We start from the raw sequence: 22,552 nt of genomic DNA, 5'->3' as shown, positions 1-22,552 counted from the left end.
ATAGATAGATAGATAGATAGATAGATAGATAGATAGATAGATAGATAAACGGATCTAGCAGAACAAAAACAGGAATCTCACAAGAAAGCAATGAAGTTTATTTTGTGACTTTGAGGTGTGGACTCTGCAGTTGACATACACAGTAACACTCCTTTGGAGAAAACTGTTATTCTCTTTCACAGAAGACATCAATCGCAAATACATTTTTTTTTTTTTATCAGTGTGGGATATTTTGTCCACTTCCCTTTTTCAGTGCTGAGAATTTTTTTTTTTTTCTGTTTCAAACCTATGATGGCCTTGTGCATGCTGTCAGAGTCTCTGTTGAGTTCCTATGTGTATATACCTAATTGTATCTGGAAATGTTTCCTTGGGATCATTCACCATTTTTTCCTCTTGAAAGAGTTCTGCTCTGGCCTCATTTTCTGCATAGACCTTGAACTTTGAGAGGAGGGGGTCATGCTAAATATATCTAATTTATAGCTGAGCTCTCCAAAGTCGATCACTGCCATTGGCCAGTTTTATATTATTTTGTTAATTAACCTCTCCAGGGGGGAAAAAAAGCAACTCTGATTATGGTTGAGTGTAGCTCTTCTTTATGGGTATAACAATATGCTATTATGGTTCACTGTATTCCTATGTTTTTTAACAGAATAATTGTAGTAGGCTTTCCCCTAGGTCTAAAGCCTATCTAGCCTTAGAATCTTGGCCAGTATCAGGTTTATGTCCCATCTCATAGTTTGGAACTTAAACCTGATATAAAACATCTGCGCCAGTAATGTCTGGGAAAACTTTAAAGTATTCCAGATCCTTAGCCTTCAGGGAAATATCTACTCTAAATTTTTATCCTGTCACTGTCAGTATGGACAAGATCAATCAAACAAATGACCATTCATGCAGTCATGCATTCAGGGAATGAGGAATACCTTTTCATTGCTGAAGCACAAACTAACATAGCCTCTATGGAAATCAGTGTGATATTCCTCAAGAACTATATCCTTCTTTGGCATATAACTAAAGACCTCTACATCTACAGAGATACTTGTTCACTCATATTCATTGCTACTCTACTCAGAACTTCTACAAACTCAAACTAGTCTAGATATCCATCGACTGATATATGGATAATAGAAATATCTTACACAATGGAAGATTATTTAACTATAAAAATTAAATTATAAAATTTTCAGGTAGAAGCTTTTATTTAAATTATTTTTCATACAATGTATATTAATTTGAGTTTGGGGATGTAAAATAAGATTCACTTTCCTAATCAAAGATGCATGTTTTGTTTTAGAATTTAGGGGTCATATATTTAGATAAATAAATGATACATTTTAAAATTTATGTATTATGGTGTTTGTCAAAATATGTTTTTCACATGGATTTCCAGTTTCTTGAGCAGAGTTTTATAAAAAAATACATACCTTTCTTATGGAAAGGTATCTGTCACAGCTGGGCGACAGAGCTGGGTAAGTTTTGTGTCTGGTGAAATTGATTACTTTTCTTCTCTAGTACTATACTAAATACCTTCCAGTACCACGGATGCTAGTCAATAGTGATGAAGTTTCTACTTGAGGTGGCTTGATTTCTCGATATTCAATGACATAATTGAGTTGCTATCTTCATCAATAATGACTTACTCTAAGTTTATATGTGTAATCAATAAACTTGCCAAAGCCAGGAATATTTGGGGGTTCCATGGGAGCTCTTTGGCACATGACTCAACAATATAGAACCCATTCCTACCATTGGATGTTTTGCGTGGTGGTTTGAGATGTCTAGTTTGGGCTTGTCTATCCTTTTAAGTGGTGATTGCATTTAAATTTCATACATATGTGTGTGTATGCATATACACATATATACTTGCATATATGTATGTATATATTCTAATCTATACTACTAGGTTTCACGTGGCTTTTAAACAGGCTTTTAGTTGTCCTTCCTTATAACTCATCCTTATCCTACCATCCTATCCTCATCTCACCTTAATCGTTTGAAACTAGTTTTTAGTTTGTAACACTCTTTTATTGCTGAACCCTTGGAAAATCTCCTCCTCTGTCCTGGTTCCATACTAGCTACCTAATGTTTTCCTTTATTTGGACTGAAATCTGAATATTATAGCTAAGAAACTAATACACACATAAAAGAAAAGAAATTTAATATTTGTCTTTTGTGTTCTAGATTACCTCACTCTGAATGACTGTATTTTACTCAACATTGCGATATCTTTTCAACACAGTTCGTGAAGTTCTTGTGAGAGCAAAAAGACATTTGAAAGAGATCAAGGGGATACACATCAGAAAGAAAGAAGTCAAAGTATCACTATTTACAGATAATATGATAGTATACCTAAATGACTGCCGGAACCAGCCAGCAGAGTCCAACAGTTCTTGACTTGGGAGTGAGGATTAATATTAATAAAATAAACACACAGCACACAGGAGACTTTTTAAAGGTCCAGACTCAACAGCCACAGCAAAAGGCAGGCTGCTTCAGCAAGCAGTGCCAGCAGCAAGTCTCAAGTCTCTGCCTCCTCCTCTGCCTCCAGCCCTCTGACCTCTTTATTTGTGAGGAGTTACTTTCAGCCAGTAAAACATCTCAGAACAATAGGTTAATTTGCACAAGGAGCCTGAGAAAAAGGTGTGACCCTCACAAGCTATCCCACCTGCTGTCACAAACAAAAGGAGATGGACTTGCAAGTTCTACTCTGCCATTAGTTAAGGGCTCCTAAAAGCCATCTCTCCACTGAGATTTAAATGTCAAAGCAGGCCAATGGAGTCACGGTTCCCAACAAATGACCCCAAAAATTCTACCAGGGAACTCCTACAGCTGATAAATACCTTCAGCAAAGTGGCTGGACACAAAATTAACTCAAAAAAAAAAAAAATCAGTAGCCCTCCTGTATATAAAAGACAAAAGGGCTGAGAAAGAAATTAGGGAAACAACACCCTTCACAATTGCCACAAAAGACAGAAAGTACTTTTTATGACCCTAACCAAGCAAGTCAAAGACTTGAATGAAAAAAAAAATTCAGTGTGTGAAGAAAGAATTAGAAGAAGATAGCAGAAGATGGAAAGATCTCCCATGCTCATGGCTTGGCAGGATTAACATAGTAAAAATGGCCATCTTACCAAAAGCAACCTACAGATTCAATGCAATTCCCATAAAATTACCAACTCAATAATTTACAGACTTTGAAAGAAAAATTCTCAACTTCATATGGAATAACAAGAAACCCAGAATTGATAAAACAGTCCTCTAAAATAAAAGATCTTTTGGAGGTATCTCCATCCGAGATTTCAAGCTGTACTATATAGAAACAGTAATAAAAACTGCATGGTACTGACATAGAAACAGAATGGTATGTCAGTGGAACCGAACAGAAGACCCAGAAATAAACCCACACACTTATGGACAACTGATCTTTGACAAAGATGTCAAAACCATACAATGGAAAAAAAAAGATAGCATCTTCAAAAAATAGTGCTTGTCAAACTAAATGTCTACATGTAGAACAATCTGAAATAGATCCATATTAATCACCCTGCACAAAACTGAAGTCCAAGTGGATCAAATACCTCAACGTAAAACCAGATACACTAAATGGGTTAGAAGAAAAAGTGGGAAAGAGCCTAAAACTCATTGGCACAGGAGATAATTTCCTGAACAGACCACCAACAGCACAGACTCTAAGAGCAACAATCAATAAATGTGACCTCATGAAACTGAAAAGCTTCTGTAAAGCAAAAGACACAGTCATCAAAACAAAATGACTGCCTACATATTGGGAAAGAATCTTCACCAACCCTCTATCTGACAGAGGGATAATATCCAGTATATATAAAAAAAAAACTCAAGAAGTTAAACAGAAACAAATCAAGCAATCCAGTTAAAAAATGGGGTACAGACCTAAACAGAGAATTCTCAATAGAGGAATATCGAATGGCAGAGAAACAAAGAAATGCTCAATGTCCATTCAGAAACGCAAAGAGGATGGACATCCAAGGAAGGAAAAAATAGGGAACAGTACAAGAGCCTACCAAAGAGGGCCTCTGAAAGGCTCTACCCTGCAGGGTATCGAGGCAGATGTTGAGAGTCATAGCCAAATGTAGGGCAGAGTACAGGAAATCTTATGAAAGAAGGGAGAGATAGTAATCCCTGGGGAGAAGACAGGAGCTCCACAAGGACAGCAACAGATCTTAAAGTCTGGGCACAGGGTTCTTTTCTGAAACTGATACTCCAGGCAAGGACTACTCATGAAGATGGCCTGGAACCACTGCACAGCAGTAAGCTATGACAGTTCAGTATCCAAGTGGCCTCCGTAATGGGGACAGGGACTGTCTCTGACAGTTCTGATTGGCCTGTTGTTGGTATAATGTTCTTTGGAAATGTATACACCTTACCCTTGTTCATTCAAATGCTGATTTCTCCCTCCCCCCACTCTCTGGTTTCAATCTGGATATTACATTGTAATACTTACACTAAGCATCCTGTCTCAACTTGGTGTAAACTTCCAAATAAAGCAACTAGACACAATGTTGAGCTAGGAGGAGCCAGAGTACAGTTAAGAAGGGAGGACCTAGAGGACAGGAGCTAGAGAGGAAGCTTGGAGAACAGAGCTGGATGAGAGATCTTGGAACTACATGGAGAGATGGACTGGACCTAAAATATCACTAAAAGCAAGTATAATGTGGGAAATCTAAATGTTAGGAAACTGTGAGGGCTTGGAGGTTTAGGATGGAGTAACTATTGCCCAGCATTGTGTAATAGGTTAACTAAATAAACCCAGTCTCTGTGTGGTGATTTGGTTATACAGCTGATTAGGATTAACAGCAGGATTACCAGAAGATATATCAATAGTAAAAACCAATACTGCTTACAACAGCCTGCTCTTTGATCAACTCCCCCTGAGAGGGGAGCATTCTTCCCAGGCCATAGAAGAAGACAGTTCATCCACACCTGATGAGACCTGATTGACTAGGGTCAGAGAGAAGGGGAGGAGGACCTCCATTTTCAGTGGACTGGGAGAGGGATAAGGATGGGGAGAGGGAGGTATTGGGAGGAGAGGAGGAAGGGAGGTACAGGGGGGATACAAAGTGAATAAACTGCAATTAGTAAAAAATTTAAAAAAGAAAAAGAAAAAAATAGAAAAATGTTTAATTTATCCAAAATTTAAGACAGCCTGCTCATAAAATGCTCTAAAGTTTTTTTTTAAATAAATGACAGATTAGAGATGTTGAATCATATTCATATTGTACAATTCATTTTCCAAATGAAGTAATGCAAGAAGATAGGCACTGAATCAACACAAGGGTGAGAAGAAAACAAACAAACGTGTATGATCAATCAAATACATACTTGTAAGTAGCTTAAGAAAATATGCTCAAACTGCTACTTCTTTTAAAAATTTTTCTTTAAAAATCAAAAGATTTTTTATACTTTTATAATTATAGAAGATATTTATATACTTGGTATGACTACAAAGAATGGCTAAACCCGTAAACTGTGGAACCCCCTGGTTACCCACGATTAGTATCAGCCTCTGCGATACTGTGTCTGACACAGTGGCTGAAGTCTAGAGAAAGACTGGAGGCAATTCTGTAATTCTGCCGATTATAGCAGCCTGGGTTAAAGTAAAAGGAGTGGAGTCTGTGAGGCACAGGATCATCATGGGATGTGTACATGTGCCTGACTTCATCAGCTATGGCCTGAATGTACCATTGCATATTTATTAATCCATGAAGTTCTAGTTCCATATCAGAGATTAGAATTCCTTGGCATGTATATGTACCCACAGTAAAGGAGGAGAACACTAAAGAAGAATAAGTTGATTTTACATTTTAGCCAAGAGATTGACAGTTTCACTGTGCTTTCATTCCCGAATACTTCACACACCTTTGAATGGGTGTGTAATTTTTATATGTTCACTTTCTAGGTGGCATATATTCTTAGGTGAGTTTATTTGTTACATTCAATACATATTTAAATAAAATGACTTTTTATTGCCTGTGAGGTATGTCTCAACAATGACATGACCTATACTAAAACACTGGAAAATAGGTCACTCTATTGCCAACTGCCACACTTATCTGCTACAAAAGTCATAACTAAGAAATAATCACATCCCCATTTTATACGCTAATACAAAATGGTAAATTTATAAGCTTAGACTGTGTTTATATAAGAATAGACATAAGGTCACATTGATGGTTGTTTTAATCCCTACGAGGGAATTCTTTTTGCTGGAAGCTGATCATATCAAGAGAACTAGGAAACAGAATAGAAAACATTCATTGTTTTGATTAAAAGAAGAACTCAAGGTCATTATATTTCGGATCATTTAAAACACTGAATTCTTGCAGTTTATTCCACTGACCTTATTAGCAGGCAGCACAAATTATCATGAGAACAATTGCATTTATTTCAACTGTTTTAATCCTGCCGTGAAGACTAGTCTTCAGGCTCAGAAATCAGGAAATTCACTTCATAGCACAACATTAAAGTTATCTTGACATTACTTTTGTTCTGAAGAAATTTTCTTTCTCTGTATGTAAGAGCATGAGGTTTTCAAATTTTAAAAATGAAGAGAGAAACAGCAATTAAAAAGGAGAAACAGCTAATCAAGTCTGTGTATACATATGAATTGTTCTTTTCCATTTAAGCAACATTTTTATGTTAAACACTGTAAAATTTATTTTAATTTTTGTCTCTAGCTCTCTCTCTCTCTCTCTCTATATATATATAGATAGATATCTATCTATCTATATATATATAGAGAGAGGCACATAACCCATCAAAAAGAAGTAGCAGAAGCTATTACTCTGATAATCAACGTTAGTTACACTGAAAATATGAAACATAAAGTAAGAACTTTCTTTACATATGGTCTTGTGCATCAAATTCATAAAAATATTCACAAAATTAATAAAATCACAGTTATTTATTTATTGAAAATATATTTTCAATAAATAAATATAAACTATATTTATGATTTCCTTCCACCAACTGTTCCAAATGTTTCCCATTTCCCCACCTACTCAACAAAACACCCTTTCTTTCTCTTCCCTTTTATGATACAGAGATCTAAATAATGATGATGATGATAAAATCAAAGGAAAATAAGACAAAAACAAAGGGCAATAACAACAAAATAACAGAAGAATAAGAGCCATAAAACAAGAAGCTCATATAGATGCAGAGGCACACATGTCTGAGGGGGTGGCACAAAGCCCCATCTCTACCCAAAAGTCATTTTCAATTTACAATAACTGACAAATGTAAAGTTAGCTTTCTCTAAGAGTCTCAATGGGTATACAAAGCAAACTTTCACAGCAGGCCTCATGACAGCAGTAGATGACCAAAACAAAACCAATTCAAAGGCATTTTTGGAGGATCTTTAACTCATAAAAAGTTTTTTAATAAGTATCTTAAAAAGGTAATAGGCCAATGAAACTACAATTGTATTTAGGTTTAAAATGTTTTATTAGAGAATGTAGTCATGTAATACAGACATATAAATTTGACTATAAACTAAAGAGGAATGTGTGTGGGAAAATGTTAAGTAATATGTAATAAAAGTTGCACATATCAAGGTCTGACGGTTTAGAGTTTTATATAGACAGAAATGATTTCAATTGAACCTTTGACAGAGATAATATGAAAACACTAATCAAAGACTTATTAATGATGCTTGCTGTATTTGTTTATTAATATTTACTATTGATATCACTTTTATTAAAACTGTGGTTAATCCTAAACAGCTGTATAACCAAATCACTACACAGAGACTGGGATTTATTTAATTAACCTAGATCACAATGCTCGGCAATAGTTATTCCATCCTAAACCTCCAAGTCCACATGGTTTCCTACCATTCACATTTTGCCCATTATACTTGCTTTTAGTGATACCTTAGGTCCGGTCCATCTCTCCATGTCATTCCAAGACCTCTCCTCCAGCCTCTGCTCTCCCAGCTTCTCTACTCCCACTTCTCCTCCTCCTCCCACTCCTTTCTCTACTCTGGCTCCTTCCCTCTCCTTCCTACTCTTTCCTCTCCATTCCTCAACCTTGTGGCTGGTTGTTTTATTTTAGCATGTTTACACAAAGTTGAGACAGGTGATGCTTAGAATAAGTATCACAATGCAATGTCCAGTTTGAACCCAGAGAGTGGGGGAGATAAATCAGCCTTTGATTGAACAAGAGTAAGGTGTATACATTCCAAAAGAACATTATGCCAACAGATGCTGGATAAGAATCCTAACCAAAAGAAATTTGAATATCACAAAAATGAAAACCACAAAACTTGTAATGAATACAAAGGCCCCTTTTATGAAGAAGAATTCATTTTCCAAATAACATTTACACCCTTCTCAGTTTGTGCAATGTATCATATGTATATTTACAGGGATGAATTTTTTTTTAATTGGGTAACCAATTATTATGCTCGCCCATGGGAAAGACTGTTTTTTATTCTTAGCATTTCTGAATTGCCTATAGCTCTTTGTGCAGGCCTGAGGTTTCCTGGGCATTCCCTCTTCCACTTTGATATGGCTATTGTTGTCCTTGTTAAGCTCATGTTTAGGCACTCTATTCCTCAAAGCAAACTTCCACAGACATACATGCATACACCCTTGCCTGCATCTGTCCTTCTGTGCCCGCAGACTCACCTCCCAAAGGTACAGCTGAAGCACCAACACACACACTGAAACTATTGGACCTCTCAAACCTCCCTGAAGAATTCTCCACACACAAGAGAAAGACTTTAGCAATCTGAACTGCAGAATCCAAGAACAAACAGTGAAGGTTACAGATAAAGAAATGCTCAGAGGTCGGCAAGAGAACACACCCAACAAAAATCAGGCCTCACCAGCAACCCCCCAAATCAATGTATACTTCCAATACTTCAGAAAAACAGGAAAATGGCCTTAAAGATATGCTTATCCAGTTATTAGACTCACATAAAGTAGAAACAAACAAATCTCTCAGAGAAATAGCCATGCAAATAGAGGGACAAGAGGAGGCAAAATCAGTGGCATATAGAAAAGAAACGATCAAAAAAATAGATGCCCTCATACAGAGACAGGAAGCCACATTCAAACAGACGAAAGAAATGGTTTAAGACATAAAAATAGAATTAGGATCAATAAAGAAAACAAACAGAGAAAATCTTGAAGCTGGAGAACTTAGAGAAAAGATCAGGAACCACAAAAGTAAGCATCACCAACAGAATACAAAAGATCAAGAGAGAATCTCTGGCACTCAAGATATGCTTGCAGAAATTGATACTTCTCTCAAAGAAAAAGCAAAATTGGAAAAGTCCCAAACACAAAACATCCATGAAATCAAAGACATCATGGAAAGGCAAATTCTAAGAATAATAGGAATTGATGAAAAAGAAGACTCCAGGTTCGAAGGTCCAGAAAATATCTTAAGAAAATCATAGAAGAAAATTTTCCCAACTTAAAGAAAGAGATGTCCATAAACATACAAGAGGCCTACAGAAAAAAAAAAAAAAAAAAAAAAAAAAGACTAGACAAGAAAAAAAATCCTTTTACCCTGTGTCTGTTTTCTTGTTTATCTTCTTTAGGTGTATAGACATCATTATGCTTATCATATCTTGTAGGTCTATATAATTGAGTATATACCCATGTTTGTCTTTTTTCTTCTGGGATACTTTACTCAAAATGAGCTTTTCTAGATTCCACCATTTGCCTGCAAATTTCATGATTTCCTCCTTTTTGAATTCTGAGTAGTATTCCATTGTGTAAAAATACCACAATTTCTGTATCCATTCCTTCGTTGATGGACATCTGGGTTGTTTCCAGGTTGTGGTTGGAGATGATCAATCCTCACTTGGAAACACAAATGAGATGTGCATTGGACATATGAGAGGAGTCTACCACAGAAGGCATTAGAAAGACTCTACCAAGCAGCATTTCAAAACAGATACTAAGACTCATAACCAAACCTTCGGCAGAAGGGGAATTAGTATAATGTGGAAAAGATAGGAGCCCCACAAGGACCAAATATATCTGGGCACAGGTTTTTTTTTTTTTTTTTTTCTGAAACTGTTTCTCCAACCCAGGACCATGTATGGATATAACCTAGAACCATTGCTTTGACAAAGCTCATGGTAGCTCAATAACCAATTGGTTTCCCATAGTAAGGGGAACAGGGACTATCTCTGACAAAAACTCAATGGTCTTTGGCCTCACCACCCCCCAATGGAGGAGCAGTCCTGCTAGGCCATAGAGGAGGACTTTGCAGCCAGTACTAAAGATACCTGATAAAACAGGGACAGGTGAAAGGGAAAGAGGTCCTCCCCAATCCGTGGAGTTGGAAAGGGGCAGGGAGAAGCTGAAGGAGGGAGGGTGGGATAGGGAGGGACTAAAGGAGCAAGATACAGCTGGGATACAGAGTTAATAAAATGTAACTAATAATGATAAACAATAATAATAATAAAAAGAAAATCCTCACATCACATCATTGTCAAAACATTAAATATACAGAACAAAGAAAAGATACTAAAAGCAGCAAAGGAAAAAGCCCAAGTAACAAAAAAAGTTAGACCTATCAGATTCACACGGGACTTCTCATCAGAAACTGTGAAATCCGGAAGGGCCTGGTCAGAGGTTATGCAGGCTCTAAGGGACCACAGATGCCATCCCAGAATACTATACCCAACAAAGCTTTCAATCAACATAGATGGAGAAAACAAAATATTCCATGATAAAACTAAATTTAAACTAAATCTCTACACAGCAAACCAGCCCTACAGAAGATACTAGAAGGTAAATTCCAAAGAAAAAAACTATACAAAAGAAAACATAGGCTACAAATAATGACTCTACAAAAATTAAAAGAAAACAAGCATTGAATCACAGTAAGACCATCAACACCACAATATAAAAGAACTAACATTTACTGGTCACTTTTATCTGTGAACATCAATGAACTCAACTCTCCAATAAAAAGACACAGACTAACAGCATCAGTGTGGAAACAGGATCCAACATTCTGCTGCATCCAAGAAACACACCTCTGCAACAAAGATAAACACTACCTCAGACTAAAGGGCTAGAAAAATGTTTTCCAAGCAAATGGACCAGAAAAAAAGCTGGTGTAACAATTCTATTATCTAATAAGATAGACTTTCAACCAAAATTAATCAAAAAAGATGGGGAGAGGCACTACATCCTCATAAAAAAATCCAACAAGAGGACATCACAATTCTGAACATTATGTCCCAAATAAAAGATCAACTACAATCATAAATGAAACATTAATAAAGCTGAAATCATCCATCGATCCCAATACCTTAACAGTGGAAGATTTCAACACCCCACTATCACCAAGGGACAGATCATCTAGATCAAAGCCAAATAGGGAAATAAAGCCACTTACAGAGGCCCTAATTCAAATGGACCTAATAGATGTCGAAAGAACTTTTTACCCAAACTGAAAAGAGTATACCTTCTTTTCAGCACCACATGGAACCTTCTACAAAATAGACCATATAGTTGATGACAAAGCAAGCCTAAACAGATAAAAGAAGATTGAAATAATCCCCTATATTCTATCTGACCACCATGGACTAAAGCTGGACCTCAACAACAATAAAAATAACATAATTCCTACACACACATGGAAACTGAACAACTTACTACTCAGTGACAGCTGGGTTAAGGAAGAAATAAAGAAAGAAATTAAATGCTTCACAGAATTCAATGAAAATGAAGATACAACATGCCAAAATTTATGGGACACAATGAAAACAGTGCTCAGAGGAAAATTCATAACAATAAGTGCCTTCAAGAAGAAATTTGTGACGTCTCATACAACCAACTTAATGGCCCAACTGAAAGCCTTAGGAAAAAAAAATGAAGCAGATACATCCAAAAGGAACAGATGGCTGGAAATAATCAAAGTCAATGCTGAAATCAATCAATTAAAAACAAATAAAACTACTCAAAAACCATTTAAATAAAGAGCTGTTTCTTTGAGAAAAGCAACAAGAGAGACAAACCCTTAGCCAAATGAACTAAAAGGCAGAGAGAAAATATCCAAATCAGCAAAATCAGAAATGAAAAGGGAGACATATTAGAGACACTGAGGAAATCCAACCAATCATCAAGTTGAGCTACAAAAGTCTATAGGCCACAAAATTTGAAAATCTAAATGGAATTGATAATTTTTTAGATAGAATCCATCTACCAAAATTAAGTCAAGATCAGATAGAAAGATTGAATAACTCTATATCCCCCAAGGAAATAGAAGCTGTCATCAACAGTCTCCTTTTCAAAAAAAGCCCTGGGCCAGATTGTTTCAGCACAGATTTCTACCAGACCTTCAAAGAAGTGCTAATTCCAATTCTCTTCAAACTATTCCACAAAATAGATACAGAAGGAACTTTACTAGACTCATTCTATGAAGCTACAGTCACCTTAACACCTAAAACACACAAAGACCCAACAAAAAAAGAGAACTTCAGACCTATCTCTCTTATGAAAATTGATGCAAAGATACTTAATACTCAATTTCAAACCAAATCCAAGAACACATAAAAGATATAATTTTTCCATGACCAAGTAGGCTTGGTCCCAGGCATGCAAGGATGGTTCAATATAAGAAAATCTATCAATTTAATCTACCATATAAACAAACTGAAAGAGAAAAACCACACGATCATCTCCTTAGATGCTGAAAAAGCATTTGACAAAGTCCAACATCCATTCACATTTAAAGTCTAGGAGAGATCAGGAACACAAGGCACATACCTAAACATAGTAAAGGCAATATACAGCAACATCAAACTCAATGGAGAGAAACTTAAATCAACACCACTGAAATCAGGAACCAGGCATTCTCTCCACATTTATTCAACATAGTACAGGAAGTCCTAGCTAGAGCATTAAGACAAGTAAAGGAGATCAAGGGAATAGAAATCGGAAAAGAAGAAGTCAAAGTTTCCCCATCCTCAGATGACATGATAATATACATAAGTGATCCCAAAAATTCAACCATAGCACTCCTTCAGCTGATGAACACCTTTGGCAAAGTGGCTGGATAAAAAAAAAATAACTCAAAAAAAAAATCAGAAGCCCTCCTCTATACCAAAGACAAAATGGCCAAGAAAGAAATCAGGAAAATGACACCCTTCACAATAGCCACCAATAACATAAAGTAGCTTGGCGGGTCTTTAACCAAGCAAGTGAAAGACCTGTTTGAGAAAAACAACAACAACAAAAAACAAAAACAAAAACAAAAACAAAAACAAAACAAAACAAAACAAAAAACAAACTTCAAGTCTCTGATGAAAGAAATTGAAGAAGATATCAGAAGATGGAAAGATCTCCTGTGTTCATGGTTTGGTAAGATTAACATAATGAAAATGGCCATCCTGCCAAAAGCAACGTACAGATTCAATGCAATTCCCATCAAAATACCAATATGATTCTTTACGGACCTTGAAAGAAAATTTCTCAACTTCATATGGAGAAACAAAAAACCCAGAATTTCCAAACCAAACATGTACAACAGCAGATCATCTGGAGGTATTTCCATCCATGATATCAAGCTGTACTACAGAGCAATAGTAATAAAAACTGCATGGTATTGGCATAGAAGCAGAAAAGTAGATCAATGGAACCAAATAGAAGACCCAGAAATAAACCCAAACACCTATGAATACTCGATTTTTGACAAAGAAGCTAAAACTATTCAGTGGAAAAAAGAGCATCTTCAACAAATGATGGTGGTCCAACTGGTTTTCTAAATGCAGAAAGGATGAAAATGGAGCCATATTTATCACCCTGCACAAAACTAAACTCTAAGTGGATCAAAGACCTCAATATAAAACCAGACACATTACATTGGTTAGAAGAAAAAGTGGGGAAGATCCTTGAACTCATTGTCACAGGAGACAACTTCCTGAACAGAACACCAACAGCACAGGCTCTTAGAACAACAATTGATAAATGAGACCTCATGAAACTGAAAAGCTTCTGTAAAGCAAGAGACATTGTCATCAGAACAAAACGACAGCCTACAGACTGGGAAAGGATCTTCACCAACACTATATCTGACAGAGGGCTGATCCAGAATATATAATGAACTAAAGAAATTAAATAGCAATAAACCAAGGAATCCAATTAAAAAATGTGGTACGGAGCTAAACAGAGAATTCTCTGTAGAAGAATACAGAATGGCAGAGAGCCACCTAAAGAGATGCTCAGTGTCCTTAGCCATCAAAGAGATGCAAATAAAAACCACCCTGCAATTTCACCTTACACCCATCAGAATGGCATGGTTAAAAACTCAAGTGACAGCACATGTGGAAGAGGTTTGACAGCAAGTGTAGAAGAGGTTGTGGGAAAAGGCAAACCCTCCTCCATTGCTGGTGGGAATGTAAACTTGTGCAACCACCTTAGAAATCAATCTGGCACTTTCTCAGACAATTAAGAATAATGATTCCTAGGGATCCAGCTATACCACTTTTAGGCATATATCCAAAAGATGCTCAAGTTCACAAAAAGGATATTTGCTCAACCATGTTTGTAGCAGCTTTATTCATAATAACCAGAACCTGGAAACAACCCAGATTTCCCTCAACGGAGGAATGGATACAGAAATTGTGGTACTTTTACACAATGAAATACTACTCAGCAATTAAAAACAAGGAAATCATGAAATTTGCAGGCAAGTAATGGGATCTAGAAAATATCATCCTGAGTGAGGTATCCTAGGAGTAGAAAGACACACATGGTATATACTCACTTACTTAGTCCTATAAGATAGGATAAATATACTAAAATATGTCTACCTAAAAAAGATAAACAAGAAAGAGGACCAGAGGTAAGATGATCAATCCTCACTCAGAAAGACAAATGGGATAAACCTGGGAAGTAGAGGAAGACAAAAAACAGTACAGGAGCCTACCGCAGAGGGCCTCTGAAAGACTCTACCTAACAGCTTATCAAAGCAGTTGCTGGAACTGATAATCAAATCTTTGGTAGAGTGCAAGAAATCATATGATAAAAGGGGGAGTTAGTATGAATGGGAGAGGACAGGAGCTCCACAAGAACCAAATATATCAGGGCACGGCGGTCCTCTATGAGACTGTTTCTCCAACCAAGGACCTTGTATGGATATAACCTAGAACCCCTACTCAGATGTAGCCCATGGTAGGTCAGTATCCAAGTGTGTTTCCCTGGTAAGGGAAACAGGAGCTATTTCTGACATGAACTCAATTACTGGCTCCTTTTCCTTCCTCCCCCCCACCCCCTGAGGGAGGAGCAGCCTTGTTAGGCAGCAGAGGAGGACCTTGCAGCCAGTCCTGAAGATACCTGATAAGCTAGATGGAAGGGGAAGAGGACCTCTCCTAGCAATGGACTTGGAAAGGCACAGGGAGGAGTTGAGGAAGGGTGGGAATTGGAGGGGATGAGGGAGGGAGCTACAGCTGGGATATAAAGTAACCTGTGATTAATATTAAAAAAATAAAAATAAAAATAAAAAGAGAATGACTACAGCCCACCCTATCTCACATTTTCTGTCCATGTTCCTGTCTGCCCTTTTTCATACTATAGTTATTCTGTCAGGTTTCCAGGAGAAAGCTGTGCGGGGAGTGCCAATTTATGACTTTGGTCATGTATTGATATTCCCTTTTTTAAAACACCACCCAGAAAGATGGTTCAGCAAATGAAGTTGCTGACCATCAACTCTGACAGCTTCAGTTCTCTCTTGATGGAAATCCACCCACATAGTTGATTAAGGAAATAGACTCACATTAGTTGCTCTATAATTTCATAGTCATGTTGTTCCTACACACACTCTCCCCCCTTTTTTCTCTCCCATCTCAATTTAATTAATTTAAAAAGCAGTTTTCTAAAATATATTCTTCCTTTGATCAAACAGAAGGTAGTCTAGAGTATTACAAAGCCCAGACTGGACTGCTGTGAAGTCTTTAAGGATGATTATTGCAGTTTCTTTGCTTAGGGATCATAACTTCAATATTTCACTAGATCTTAAAATAGATGAAAGTGAAAATCAGTGGAGCTCATCCAAATGTCAGAATTGGTTGAACTTGTAGTTAACATGAGAAAATGAACAAAGCTACATGATGTTGCCACTAGGATATCAATTTAAATGCTGCTTATGACTGCATACAAGATCAGATGGATATGAACAAGGCTAAAATCATCTAATCAGGGCATCTCTTACATTCATAAAAGCACTTGTAAAAAAGCCATATCAGTATAATATTTTAAAAATCTAATAATTCCTATGGATCTATCTTATATATGTAATCTATTACATGAAATTAAAAGCTTACTACACTTTTCATGTAAATTGAAAATATTAAATATATTTGATGTCAACAGTTAATGACCCTTCCCAGGATAAAGTATTAGAACTGATGTTTTATTTTACTGTATTGTGAGATGATCTAACCTTATGATAACTTCTATTTGTCAGTTAAGTCACATGGCCACTTAGAGGAGGCTTCAAGGCATGCTGCTTATTTCAGAAAGTGCTGTTTTAATATATTGATTAACAAAACTGGAATAATCTCAAGCAGACATTTTCCAAATTGAGATTATTTAAGGTCATATTTACCAAGATAATAAAATTGCTTGACTTTAGGTTTTTATATTTTAATAATCTGGCAAAGATACATTTAAGATGATCATCAAGTGATTTCTCAACAAATTTTCAAAGTAATTATGGACAATCATTAAACACAAAATAATTACTATATTACAAATAAGAACCTGGAAATTATTCAAAACATAGTAATACAAAGAGCATATATTTTTAAATTTTAATCTCTAAACATGATAAAGTTATCTTATTATATAGTTCACTAATAATTAATCCTTTGGGTGACATTTATAAGTGAAAAGTGGAAAAATACTAGAAAGCATTGAATGGATTAGAATAAATGTTAGAGGCAAAATGATGCATATAATAACCATATTATACTACTAGTAATTAACTTTTGCTGAGGAAAATATGAAAACCCCAACTAGGTTAATCAATGAAGAAGTTCAAGAACAACGTGAATCTGGAGATAAATGCCTACACATAAAGTAATATGTCCAGCCCACCTAGTCACATTCCTTAAGCAACTATCCTTAATGAAACAGTGAAGTAGGGTATTCAGAGGCATATTTCTTATGTTACTAATTAATAGGGGATGACTAATATTTACAAACAAACGAAAAAACCCACAGAGACAAAACTGTCACTTGTTTGTCTTAAAGAGAAACACACAAGCCCAGCAGAGGTTGAGCTGAATACAACAAAATACCTGAAGCTGTAGGCAGCGTAGCCTGTGCTTTCAGTCCTAGTGAACATGTTAAGGACTTTATTGTTTCTGAACATTCAGGCATCTGTCCTTACTAAGTTCTTCCTGTGTCAATAAAGGGAATCCTTGTAGGCTGTCTTAGCTAATATGTGTTGGAATGTAAGCACACCTCTCCTTTCTCAGCAAGAGCACTTTGTAACTCAGTGCTTTATTGCATGGCAAACATGTTCCACATAGATCATGAAAAAAACTATCAGAAAAGTAGGTAAAATTTGTGATATCATGTCTATAGAATTTCTACATATTAGAAATGTGCACAGAAAGGGAAATCAACACATTATCATTTTAAAAATTGTCTATCATTCATTCATTCATTCATTGAAGACCAGGGTGGTGCACATGTGCAGATATCTCTCTAATGACTGCTAGCGCATTTTTTTTTTTTATTTATTTCAAGCTTAACTCGCAGACATAAGAACCTCAGCTGGGATGTGTGTGGCTGGATTCCTCAGTGATTTCAAGTTCCAAGAACACAGCTATTATATTCTAACTGAAGAAATTCAGTAACCTAGATTTTTGAAAGGTTTAATATCTTCCTAAAAAAGTTCTTGTTTTCTATATATTCTTTATTTTTGTATGATGGTTTTATAAAATCATAATTGAAAAAGTTCCTCATTCTTGTAGTATGTGTTCTGTGACCTTGTTATGGCCGATGAGGGCACAGATTTCTGAGATGTCACTGAGTAGTTCTGAAGCAATAGACAAACTACTTTCATTACCACAGGCTGTTTTCTCTGCTGAGACTTATGCAATTATTTTACTGTCCTTATTGCACTCACTTCATTATTTGAACCATTTTCCTCTGAAGTCACATTGTTTTCTAGAGTTCCGAGGTCTGTCATGAATCTTAAGGTGCTCTTTAACCTAGAAGTCATTCTGATGGGTCTGAGATAGGAATTCTCTCAAAATCAATTTAAAAGTGGAAAAAAAAATCTAGTGTAGTGTTTGGAAAAAATATCATTTTGAGTAAAAAACAATGATCCTTGAAGGGCAAAACTAATATTCTGTAAGCAACATGCACTTAGTGGTTCTTAAATAAATAGAATGTTCTCAGTTTGAGAGGCAGATTATCCATGTTTCAAGACAGCAAAGCTTATTGTCTCAGGAACACACAGGGCAAACTTCTCTCCAGAAATACCTTTTCACAACTTTTGGTTTATTTACAATGTATCTTGTTATTTTTGTGTTTATTTTCCTCTTATTTCACAATCTAAGACTGTGATCAGACATTTATCTTGATCAAGTGGACTGCTAAAGCTGAGGCAAAGACTTCTCTCTTTATGTTTGTATTAATTTTACAACTGGGGCCCCAGAGACTGATACCCAAAAAAGGCACCATGCTTGGAGAGGACCTAATACCCTGGCTCAGATGTAGCACATAGACTCAGTCTCCAATTAGGTATCCTAGTAAGGGGAGCATTGGCTGTTTGTGGCATGGCAGGTTCTTTGATCACCTCCCCTTAAGGGGCCGGGGGTGGGTAGGCAGCCTTATCAGGCCACAGAGGAGGACAATGCAGCCAGTCCTGATGAGACCTGTCAGGCTAGGGTCAGATGGAAGGGGACTAGGGAAGGGGTATAGGGGGAAGAGACGGAGGGAGGGATGGATTCGGAGGAGAGAAGGAAGGGGTCCACAGCTGGGATACAAAATAAATAAACTTATAAAGAAACTTATAAATAAGTCATAAAGCTTTATTTTATGTAGTTTTCACCCATTTTTCCCAAAGAGATAATTTTATCAGTGTCCTAATATATAGAAAGCAGTGTCCACACAAAAAAACAGTGCATTTTAAGATACTATTTCAGAAAAAGAAGAGAAGTGCCACCCTCAAAGTTCATTAGTAATAGCAATTCATTAGGATGTCATACACTTGTTTGGAAAGAGTTACTTCTGGATAGATTTTCTAAAAACCAAAACCAATGTCACAAGCTCATATGGAAGATAAATTACTCCCAAACTCATTTTTTCTCTCTTAACCTTTAATTGTGACCTGAATTTTTTTCATATCTTTGTTATTTTGTATCTGCACCTCAACACAATTAGTGTATTTTACATTGGCCTGCAAATCCATATTTAAACACACATATTCTTTAATGAAAGCAATTACCAAGTATGAGTTATGAGCAGTTGTGTCCATTGTAAATTATCTGTCTCAGGATTAACCTATGTAAAATAATCAGTTCAAATCATACCATTACCACCCTATCTAATGTTGCTTTCTGACTCACATGTGTTTGCATTCCATTATCAGTTGTTTGTTTTCTGTATAATCTGAAAGATTACACATTCGTAAAACCAGAAAAATTGAACAGTTGTTCTCTGAGAACTATGACTGTTTCTTTTTTTTGTTTAATTGTCTAGAAAAATTTTATGATGAAAAAGACAAATATAACTAAGATCTACCACTGCAAATTTCATTTCACTGAAAAAAAAATATGCCTATGTTTCCATTTCTCAATCTCTGATTAGGAGTTTTTTGTTTTTTTGTAAACAATACGTGCAGTTAATTTACCTTTTAGTTTTTGCTGTGAATAAGATTGTTTTGTTGGAACCGCTCTGCATTTTATCAGCATCACCTTGCTTCTTTTACATAGATCCACAAGGCTGAAAATTCTAGTTCATTCTTTAAATCATTGCATGATTTTCTTTTGTTTGCATATGTTAAGTAATGAATATTGTGGATTGTTTTATGGAATGTAGCATTAAAAGATTGTTGAAATAGCCAATTTTGTTTGTCTCCTTTAAACACTTGAAAGATTTTTCCTCCACAAATTTCAGTGTATCAATATTCTGTAGTTCATGGGCAAATTTATCAAACAGAATATTTTTATCCTGTTTCATTTATTTTGAAAAATTAATACATATATACATTAAAGCAATTTTCAATTTATTTATGAATACAAACCAAATTCTTGAGTTAACATTAAATGTCTTGTAGATTTCTGAAACTGGTAAGTTATCTTATGCACAAACAATGCCAAACATATTACTTAAAATATTGTCACACAAAATATACAACAAAGAAAGAAATGTAATGAAAACATAGTTATATCTGTAATTACAGATTAACATTTTGTCAATTTTAAAACCAAAAACAAATTATCAAGAGAGCTTTCCTTTATGAAGCATTAATATGGTATTAACATTAAACTCAAACTATATTTATGTGTCTCATGCAATTGATTACATAGTATTTTTATAGGTATTTACATGAAAAGTATTCAGAAATGATTACAATAAGATAGGTGATATACATATAATTTTGGGGGGTAAAAGAGAGAAATGTATATGATTATAGTAGAAGAGACTGAATAATGGAAGCCTTCAGTGAAAGTATAAGCAGTTGCATACATGTGGATACACGGCTAGGACACACATTAAAGTGAAAGCTTTTGAATTAATGGAGGGTGAGAAGCAGAGAACTTTAAACAGGTGACAATATTTGCTGCTTAAAAATTCCAGGTAACACTTGGACTGGACAATGATTGCACATGAGTGATGGGAGAAACAGTTGTTTTGTTGAAATGGTGGCTAAGACCTGTTAAATGAGAACCTGAGGCAGATCTTTTACATTATCTAAATCAGTGATTTGAATAATTTTAATTCTTAAATTTCTACTGTAGTTTACAACTGCATTCTGTTTTCAAACTTGTGTGTGTATACTGCTATTAAGAACATTTCAGACACTCTCAAATATTTTGCTTTAAATATGCCTTAATTTTTGCTTCATTGCAAAATTTCTTGAGATAGTGTATTGAGATTATATGCTAAGAATTGTTCATGACAGAAACTAAATTTTCTATAAATAAATTGAATATGAAAAACCAGAAACAACAAGAGAAAAACAAGAGACAGCAACAGTATTTAATTATCAACGCAGCCTGGGATTTATAGTTCTCCTATCTACAGTAATTATTATATTAATAACTTATTAAAAAGGTACTCCTAAATTTGTTCTGTTCTATAATTAAGTGTATTTTCTGATCAATAGGATAAACATTTGTATAATAGAGAGTTCAGGGTGTCATTGGTCCAAATTCTAATCTATCTCAACACATTGACTGGTATTGCTTATTTATTTTGCATTGATATTTACTGATGTATACAATGTGATGTGTCAGTTGATATGTAATGAAGAGATGAGGGTAATTAGTGATAGCATCACAAAAATTATCCATTCTTAATGGTAAAAATATTAAAATATTTTATTTTAGCTACTTTAAATAGCTAATATCAAAAAGACAGAAACAAAATACTGTATGATAGAAAAGTTGTATAGAACAGAAGTACAGCTCTGCTGTCCTAAATATCAGTCATTGGGCAAGAGCAAGAAGACATTTTTTGTTTTGTTTTGTTTCTGTTTGTTTGGTTTTGGTTTGGTTTCTTTTTTTTTGTTCTTTGGGTTTGTTTGTTTTACATGTTTTTTTTTTTTTTTTTTTCTGAGTGACCCTAAACATAGAGAGATCCAGAGATTTCCTGAACTTCTGCCTCCTGGAGTCCTGGGATTACAGGCTTGAGCCACCATGCCTGACCAAGTTCTTTTTAACCCATCATCACACTTATGATTTTACTCTTCAGCTTTGCAGAAATCAAGGAAATTATTTTAAAAATGTAAATCTTTTTCTTTGTATATTTTTCTTAACTTTTTCTTCACCTCTCCCAAATCCAATATATAGCACTACAGGTTTTGTATAATATGATTACACATATCTTTGTTTATCACTATGTTAGAATTATAGCCAGTTTCATGATCTAAAATATTTACATGTGTCATCTCATTTGAATATTTATTTACTGTATATGAAAATGTAAGAGAATAAACCATGAAACCCTTTGAGAGAGAGTTAGCTATGTTTTGTCACACTGAAGTGTGAGTTTTCTAAAATTTAATTTGTTAGTTTTAAAGTTTTAGAAACTACTTTCAGGAAAATTCCTTTCCTTACTACACTGTCTGTGACTAGGCAGATGATGAATAATTATGTTTGAATGACTACAAATGAAATCAGCAATAGCATTGTTATAGTGCTATAGAAATTCTTAAAAGAGACAGAATCAGGAATAAAGAGTAAAAATAATTAATACATTTTATACAAGGATAAACTTAATATATGTTTGTCTTATTTGTAATTAATTGATTTCAACAGTACATAAAATTTCATTAGTTTATTTTCAAAAGCCATTCATTATTA

Source organism: Psammomys obesus, unplaced genomic scaffold (assembly GCF_907164565.1).
Source record: "Psammomys obesus unplaced genomic scaffold, mPsaObe1.curated_primary_1811, whole genome shotgun sequence".
In the NCBI taxonomy this organism is placed as follows: Eukaryota; Metazoa; Chordata; class Mammalia; order Rodentia; family Muridae; genus Psammomys; species Psammomys obesus.
Note: the sequence above shows the minus strand (reverse complement) of the source record.